Raw genomic sequence first — 7,582 nt, forward strand, 5'->3', positions numbered from 1 at the left:
AACTTGATGGATTTGTTGCCTTCGAGATCGAGACGATGTGTCGTCACGGAGGAAATCTCGGAGGCTATGCTTCAACATTGCCATCGATACTGAATCATTGTTTCAACGCAGATAATTGCGATTTGCGCAGCAACATAATTTATTTTATTACACTTTGTGTATAACTGACAGCTTTGCAAAAAAATTATAGGAGTTCTTCCCGAACGAAATATTTTTGAAAGTTTTTTACCAAACTTAGCGAAATGTACAAAAGTTAACAAGCAACATTGAAATTTGTTTCTTTTTTTGCGTGTTTGGTTGTTTGGCATTTGTTTTCGTCGCCATTTTGCTTTTTTGCGTGGTCACCGTGTGCGCGTTGTGTGCGTCGTGAGCTGTAAGCATGCGTGTGCGTTGTGATCTGCTGTTGCGCGACAAGAGACATTTTTGCCAAGAGCGTTGGGAGACGAAAAGCTGAATGTGCCCGTCCGTCCACTGGCTGACGCGGAGGTATGCCACCGACTGGCCTGCGTGGAAGCGTGCATGAAGAATGGAGCGCCGGCTGACCCGACGGTAAGCACGTTTCTTGTCTGTATAACTGATCGGCAACGTTCTGACTGGTGTCGTAGAAGTCGCGGGGCGCTTTTTTTGTCTCTGGGTGTACGTCGGGCAGACTTGCGCCTGTGGCGCTCGTGCTGTGTGAGTCAACCACTCCGAGCTGTATTTCTGATTCACGCGTGGTGCACGGCGTCGGTGTTTCAAAACATTGCGTGCCGGGCCGGTCCCGGGTGCATGTGTAGCGTGTTGCATGCTCATTCGGTCCATCAAGCGCCAAGGTGGGGTCATGTCTGTTTGAGCTGTGTATTTAGCAGCCTGGCCTATTCGTCTGTACTACACGGTAGCCAAGTTTATCGCGAACTGAAATGCACGAAACCACTTGCTCGTCCCCACCCTTTGCGGTAGCTTTGTGTTGCACCACTGGCCTTGAGGCCGCAGGTGCAACTCCGGCTGCGGCAGCCGGATTTCGATGGGGCGAAATGCAAAAAACGCTCGTGCTTGGATATGGGTGCTTGTTGAAGATCGGGGTTGTGGTCAAATTTAATTCAGTTATACACTGCGGCGTACCTTGTAGTGAGATCGTGGCTTTGGATAGTAAAATCACAGAATTTGAATGTTTAACTTGCTTGACGCTGTTTTAAGTATTACCGTTGCAGCAGGACCCATGCACAGCCGTTTATATGAAAATCGAATTGGCGGACCGTCTTTTCCTTGTATTGTCATCAAATAATTAATCATGCAGAAATGTCGTGGCCGATATCGTGTCATGTCTAATAAACGCGGATCGTCCTATAAAACAGGCTGGTTGATCGTTCGCGAATCGAATGCTACCGTGTTGTAAAAAAGTAGAAAAAAAAAATGCCTAAAGCGCATGTGATTGACGCCACCAGTTTCTCTCTCAGCCCTGGGTATCTTTTTTATGTTGCAAAATTATTTCTGTGAAATTATTTGTGTGCTCTGGATATCTTAAAGAACAAGATTTTACTCAAACCTGTAGTGTATTAAGACTTGTTAATCCGGCGTTACTATAAATATATGCCTTCTTGCAAAAAAGAAAGAAAAAAGGTTATGAAAGCATGCAAGCCTCTGAATACGAGAGAAAAGATGCAACCTTTAGACCAAATCTGGGTTATTTATCCCTTCAGAGGACTGACCCAAATTCCTACTTTTATGTTCGCACAGAAAAGTGCCTTGTCGTAAAGATGTAATATCAGACACTTTCTTTTGAAATGTTTTTCTCTTAGCCGCCCTGTGAAAAACTGTTGGTAAAAGAATTCGGTTCTTGATATTTCAGTATACCTAAAACATATGCAGTGAACAATAAAAATATTCAACTAATTCATTCAGTCACATAAATAAAGTACATTGCTAACACAGTAGCTGCATGGTAGCAAGAAACACTTGGTTACATAAGCATCAAGCACTTATATACATTTTTTGTTATTGATGGCATTTCACTGTGTAGCTGATATGTAATACTGCATTTATAAAATACTTTAAATAGTGGCATCCACAGCATATGGAGAAGAGTGCAGGGCACATTGTGTCTGATACTAGTGCAAACTTGCGTGACACATCAACAGCAGGCAACAATCTTACACCATCTGTTTAATGGTTTCTGTGAATATAAAAAAGGATCTTTAAGGCCCTTCCCTGCATGTGCGAATGTACTTTGCCACACCGAATAAACAGTGCTAACATAACAAGAACCAGTTGAACATGCCCTTCCACATCAAACGTTCCTGTGTACACGCCCTGTAATATTTATGGAAGTATAGGTGTCGAGGCCCTCTAGCCAGTTTATGTATGGAACTCCATGACTCGGGACAAAAAAGCACACTGCAGCAGTGTATGGGTCTGGTAGTACTCAGTCCGTACTAGAATTTATGAGGAATATTGAATACTGAAGCATATTTAAAAAAACTTAGATGTATTGATCATACTGATTTGTTCCCTTTTGCTGCTTGAAAGAAATACCCATTAATTTTTTTAATAATTTTGTGGATAAACATGCCTATTCTTGAATTCAAAACTATCTGTGCAGCATGTGTGAAGACCTGCAACACTTTAATGGAAGGCTTCTCGGCTTCACTCGACTATCACGAAGTGTCATGCATCCGACTCATGTTAAATGCCAGGCTCGCCAAATCACGCTTCAGTGACTGATGCACAAAAACCGAAGGGTCGCAAAATTCATTATTAAGTGCGAGATATTTTGCTGCATAAGGAAGTAGCATTTGGTGCTTTATCGCTGAAATGGTTGAAGTACATATTACTTTTATTCAGCGGTTGTATTGCTTTCTCATTATGCAGAAGCTGGCAAGAGAGTGAAGAGGTTACGAAAAATCCTCAACATCGAGAGCAAGCCAGAAGAACCAGTAATTGCTTGCACACAGGTACGCTTATTGTGTGCTGCCAGTTGTTCTCCCTTCTTTATTTTGCTTTCTTTTTTGGCAATATAGTGCATTTGAAATGATTCCGTGAACAAAGCAAGATTAAATCAGTGTTTCCCAACTTTTGGCCCCTGGAATCACTTGACATAGCGAAAGGGATCTGTATGGATCACTTAAAGATTTGCAGTTGATTTTGCGATGTGTGACTATGACTAAAATTGATATCTGGGCAGCATGGTGGCAGGTAGCAAACCGTTGCAGGAAAGTTGCTGGTGCTGTATGCTATTTAGCAATAATTAACAATGATCGTGTACGAGATCACGCTCACTGACGACAGCTTGTGTATCTGTGGGCAACCAGCCGGCAACTACTAAGTCCACCTCTGAACAACTTATATTTGTTCGCACACGTGCACATGTGCTGCAGTCAGTGTCAGTAACTGCAAGCAACTGTCAAAGAAATGCCTCTGCAATGCAAACCATGCAACGGTGCTGCAAGACATTTGTTTTTCTTCTGCTGTCATTTATGGCTTGTCCTTTTGATGATAAATTGTTCACCTTTATGCTCTGTGTGATCAAAAGTGAGCTTTGAAAGTATCGCTTAATTTTCTGTGTACAGGTTGACATTGGTGGCCGGACGCTGATTGATAAGAACATCCTCGATCAGCTGAGCCAGGCCTGTGACTGTACCAGTCGCCGTGGAAAATTCGTCAGGGCACTTTTGCACCACGTCTTTGCTGATGGTGGGCTCCACAGCAAGCCGCTGCTTGGGGGAAGAGCTGCCTACGTGGCGAGACGGTTCAAGAGGAGGCCCTCAACACTGTATGCGTGGAGACCGATAGGTGTGTACGCTATTTTAATAGTCATGTAGTCTTAAATAATGAAATCAGAACATGCATATAAGTTGAAGAAAGGCTATTTGTACAAACTGTACTGTTAGCAACTGGATAAAGTATAGTAAGTGTTCCTAATATTTGGTGTAGATAAACAAATAGTTCCCTTCTTTCATTATTTACATTATGGCCACAAAGTTATGCACAAATTTTAGAGGCCTGATAAAAGAAATGATTGGTTGAGCTATAGATTGATCACAGCTGCTTAAAAGATACTGATGGGCTAGTTGGTGAGCCATGATATTGAAGCAGCACACTTACATCTGACACATACGCGTACACATAGAAAGGACATACACAGGCGCTGGACTGCACATTTTACAATATTGCTTAAAGACGACCCGTCTTTTGTAGTGCCACTTGAGAAGCACACGTGCTCTGATGGCAGTGAGGTGTGACAAGAGCGAGAGTAAAACACAAAAAAAACACAAATAGAGGTGACATTTTTGGATTCCCACCCTGAATAATGAAAGTATAAATAGCGGCACGCTTTTTCAGAGAATGATACCAAGGTGCAACCGATAGACCTATATTTCCATTTGTCAGTTTCTGTTGCTTAGTTTGTTATGTTCCCTGCGCAAAACTTCCGTATCTTTCAGGACAGGTTTGCAGCCCCAATCCTTGCAATGATAGGCTAAATGACTTGTATCTTTAGCCGTGCAGGGATAAATGTGCTCATTTAGCCTTGTATATTCAAGCACCTGCATGTCTGCCCAGTGTATGCCTTGTTACAGGACAGAAGGATCCTATAAACCACTCCGTCTGCACAAGTGACATAGGGCTTTCAATGGTTGATTGCACAGGGACTTGTTCTTTTTTTTGTGCCATTCACCTTTTTGCACAGGATCGACAACTGCACAGGTGTGGTAAACACTACATCAACGCCTGCCCTTTGACCTATCTTTTGCAGATTGTGGGAAATTGTGTGTACATAAGGTATGACTGCGTTGTCTTGACAGTCCTTGTGACTGCAGTGGATCCGCTCACTCTTTTGTGTTTAGTAACCTGAAACGTATCAAGAGCTTCGATGGATACCTAGGGCTCCTGAGGCGGGTTACCTTGTTTGTGATGGCATGATTTGTGATGGCATGATGGATGATTTGTGATGGCATGATTTTTGCAGTGCGTTAAGAAAGCAAGAGCGGACAATCGCCCTCTTCACAAGCTTTGAATGTGCCGATTGGTAGGGAAGGACAGATTTGTTGCTCCTTGGTTCATAATACCAACATACACACCAATGCAGTGTTTTATAAATGCCTCACGTCATTGTTACTAACACATAAGCTACCTATCAGCGGTTTTATTAGGTTTTTAGACCTTGGTGCATATGTATCCTCTGATCAAATCTGTTGGTCTTATGAGCCAAGGAGCAACAAAGCTGTCCTTCCCTACCACTCGGCCCATTCAAAGCTTGTGAAAAGGGTGACTGTCCACTCTTGCTTTCTTAACACACTGCAAAAAACATGCCATCACAAATGTGAAGCAAGCTTAACAAAAGCTCTTGATCAGTTGCAGAATGCTTACATAAGAAGACAGAAAAGGCGAGCGGATCCACGCACAGTCACAGGGCATTACAAGCAGGTCATGCCTTATGTACTCACAATTTCCCAAATCTGCTAAATATAGGTCACAGGGCTGGCATTGATGTGGTGTTTTGCGCACCTCTGTGATTGTCGAGCCTGTGCAAAAAGGGGAATGCGCGAAAAAAGGAACAAGTGCCTGTGCAATCAACCACTGAAAGCCCTGTGTGAATTGTTCAGAGAGAGTGGTTTATAAGCTCCCTCTGTCCTGTAACAAGGTATACATTGGGCAGACGGGCAGGTCCTTGAGTGCGAGGCTAACTGAGCACAATTATCACTACATGGCTAAAGATTCAGATCACTGAGCGTTTCATTGCAAGGATTGTGGCTGCAAATCCATACTGAAAGATACGGAAGTTGTGCGCAGAGAACACAAACAGCAAACGGGAAATTCTTGAAGCAATAGAAATTGACAAATGGAAAGATAGGTGTATCAGTTGCCCCTCAGTATCATTCTCAGAAGAAGCATGCTGCTATCTTGGACTTTGGTTATTCCTAGTGGAAATCCAAAAATTTCATCTTTATTTGTGTTTTTTGTGCATTTTATCCTGGCTCTTGTCACACCTCACTGCCATCAGGGCATGTACGCTTCACAAGAGACACTATAAAAGATGGGTCTTTGAGCAATAAAGCAGTACTTGCAGTCTGGCGCCTGTGTATGCCCTTTCTAAGCGTACGTGTCAGATGTAAGTGTGCTGCTTCAAGATCATAGCTGGCCAGATAGCACACATGTATTCCTAGGTCGACTTCTGCACCAGCTATTTCTGATGGCACATTTTAATATATGCTCGGCAATTTGCTATGTGCTGGCTATCTTATAGCTTTGTTTCTTTACTAAGAAAAACCTGCACTATTTTTCAAGACTTCTTGGGTTAACTTAGCGCTTATTGTTATTATAAAGTGTCAAATATATATGTTGCATGAAAGGGTCACTCTAGCAGGAACTTAGTGAATGCACAGAGAGGAAGAGCCCCATCACATTCGTGTGACAGTCACGTTGAGCATGGAGCTGATTTAGTTCATTTGCTGCATGTCTGACCACCACTGCTGTCATGTGTAAGCAGCAGGCTGCACCTACTTTAAAAATGAATGTTTTCTCTTAAATCAATTAAAGGGTGACAGGAAGTAGTAAATTCCATATGCAATGTTTTCACTTGCTATGTTCAAGCTTTGCATTGCCATAGTGACCATCAGATAATTTAAAGCATAATGCTATTTGTAATAACACTTAATCAAGGATAAAACGAAAATATTACAGGATTTTTTTGGGCAGATAATTCGAGCATGAAACTAGTTTAATCTGCATAGAAGCTCACTTGTATACTTTTTGTCTAGCAGCTTGTACAAAGCTCTTGCCACATTTACCATGACTCCTTATACTGTTATTATAGCTCCTTATGCAGAACATCAGTAGTACATGGATTAAACATGAAAGCTTCTAGTAGATATTTATTTCTTAGTTTTGTGGTTTAAATAATCACTATTGCCTGCTAATTTAATTTGCTAAAGCTGCACATTGTTTCATTTACTCATATGTTTTCAGGATACACCTGCTCAGTTTCCGGGAGCCAGTGTTCCGTACATCAAGAAGAGCCTATCCTTACTTCTTTCTTGATAAATAAAATGAAGTAAGACCATACCTTTTCATATGCCTTCTTATTTGTTACTGCTGGCTGCACCTCATATTCAGCCTCAGTAAGCATTATCTTACATGAAGTCATTGCATTGAGGACTGAATGCAATGACAACATTATGAAGATGCTGCGCAATACAATGACAACCCAGTGGAAAAATAGTACAATGAAAATCCAATGAAGATCCCATTAAAAAACAACACAATAAAAATACCATGGAGACCCCATGGAAATACACCACCATAATACTCCAATGGAAATACAATGGATTCACGGTGGCCACTTTTCCATAATCTCTCAACAAATCCCCCATCAAATGCCAATGGAATTTCCACAATTTTTCTGTTGATGGTACAATAAGATATCGATGGAAAATCAATGGATTCCCAACAACATTTTTTGTAAGGGTTTATCGCATCTTCAGTGGCTTACTTGATGACCGACGCTGGAATTCTACGGCAGGCATCCGTTATCCTTGCCTTGACGTAATCTTACGTCCGTCTTGATCACGTAAACGGAATCTTTCACATAACGCCAAAGAAAGCAATC

General features: G+C 41.9%; 1 long non-coding RNA gene across 1 annotated transcript; it reads left to right on the forward strand.

Moving 5' to 3' along the window:
• Positions 1–316: 316 nt before the first annotated feature.
• Positions 317–7,034, forward strand: LOC135907297 (uncharacterized). The gene is made up of 4 exons (XR_010565959.2): positions 317–549; positions 2,848–2,930; positions 3,546–3,768; positions 6,943–7,034. It is a non-coding gene; the product is annotated as an uncharacterized lncRNA (long non-coding RNA).
• The last annotated feature ends 548 nt before the right edge of the window (positions 7,035–7,582 follow it).

This window comes from Dermacentor albipictus, chromosome 4 (genome assembly GCF_038994185.2).
Source record: "Dermacentor albipictus isolate Rhodes 1998 colony chromosome 4, USDA_Dalb.pri_finalv2, whole genome shotgun sequence".
Taxonomy (NCBI): Eukaryota; Metazoa; Arthropoda; class Arachnida; order Ixodida; family Ixodidae; genus Dermacentor; species Dermacentor albipictus.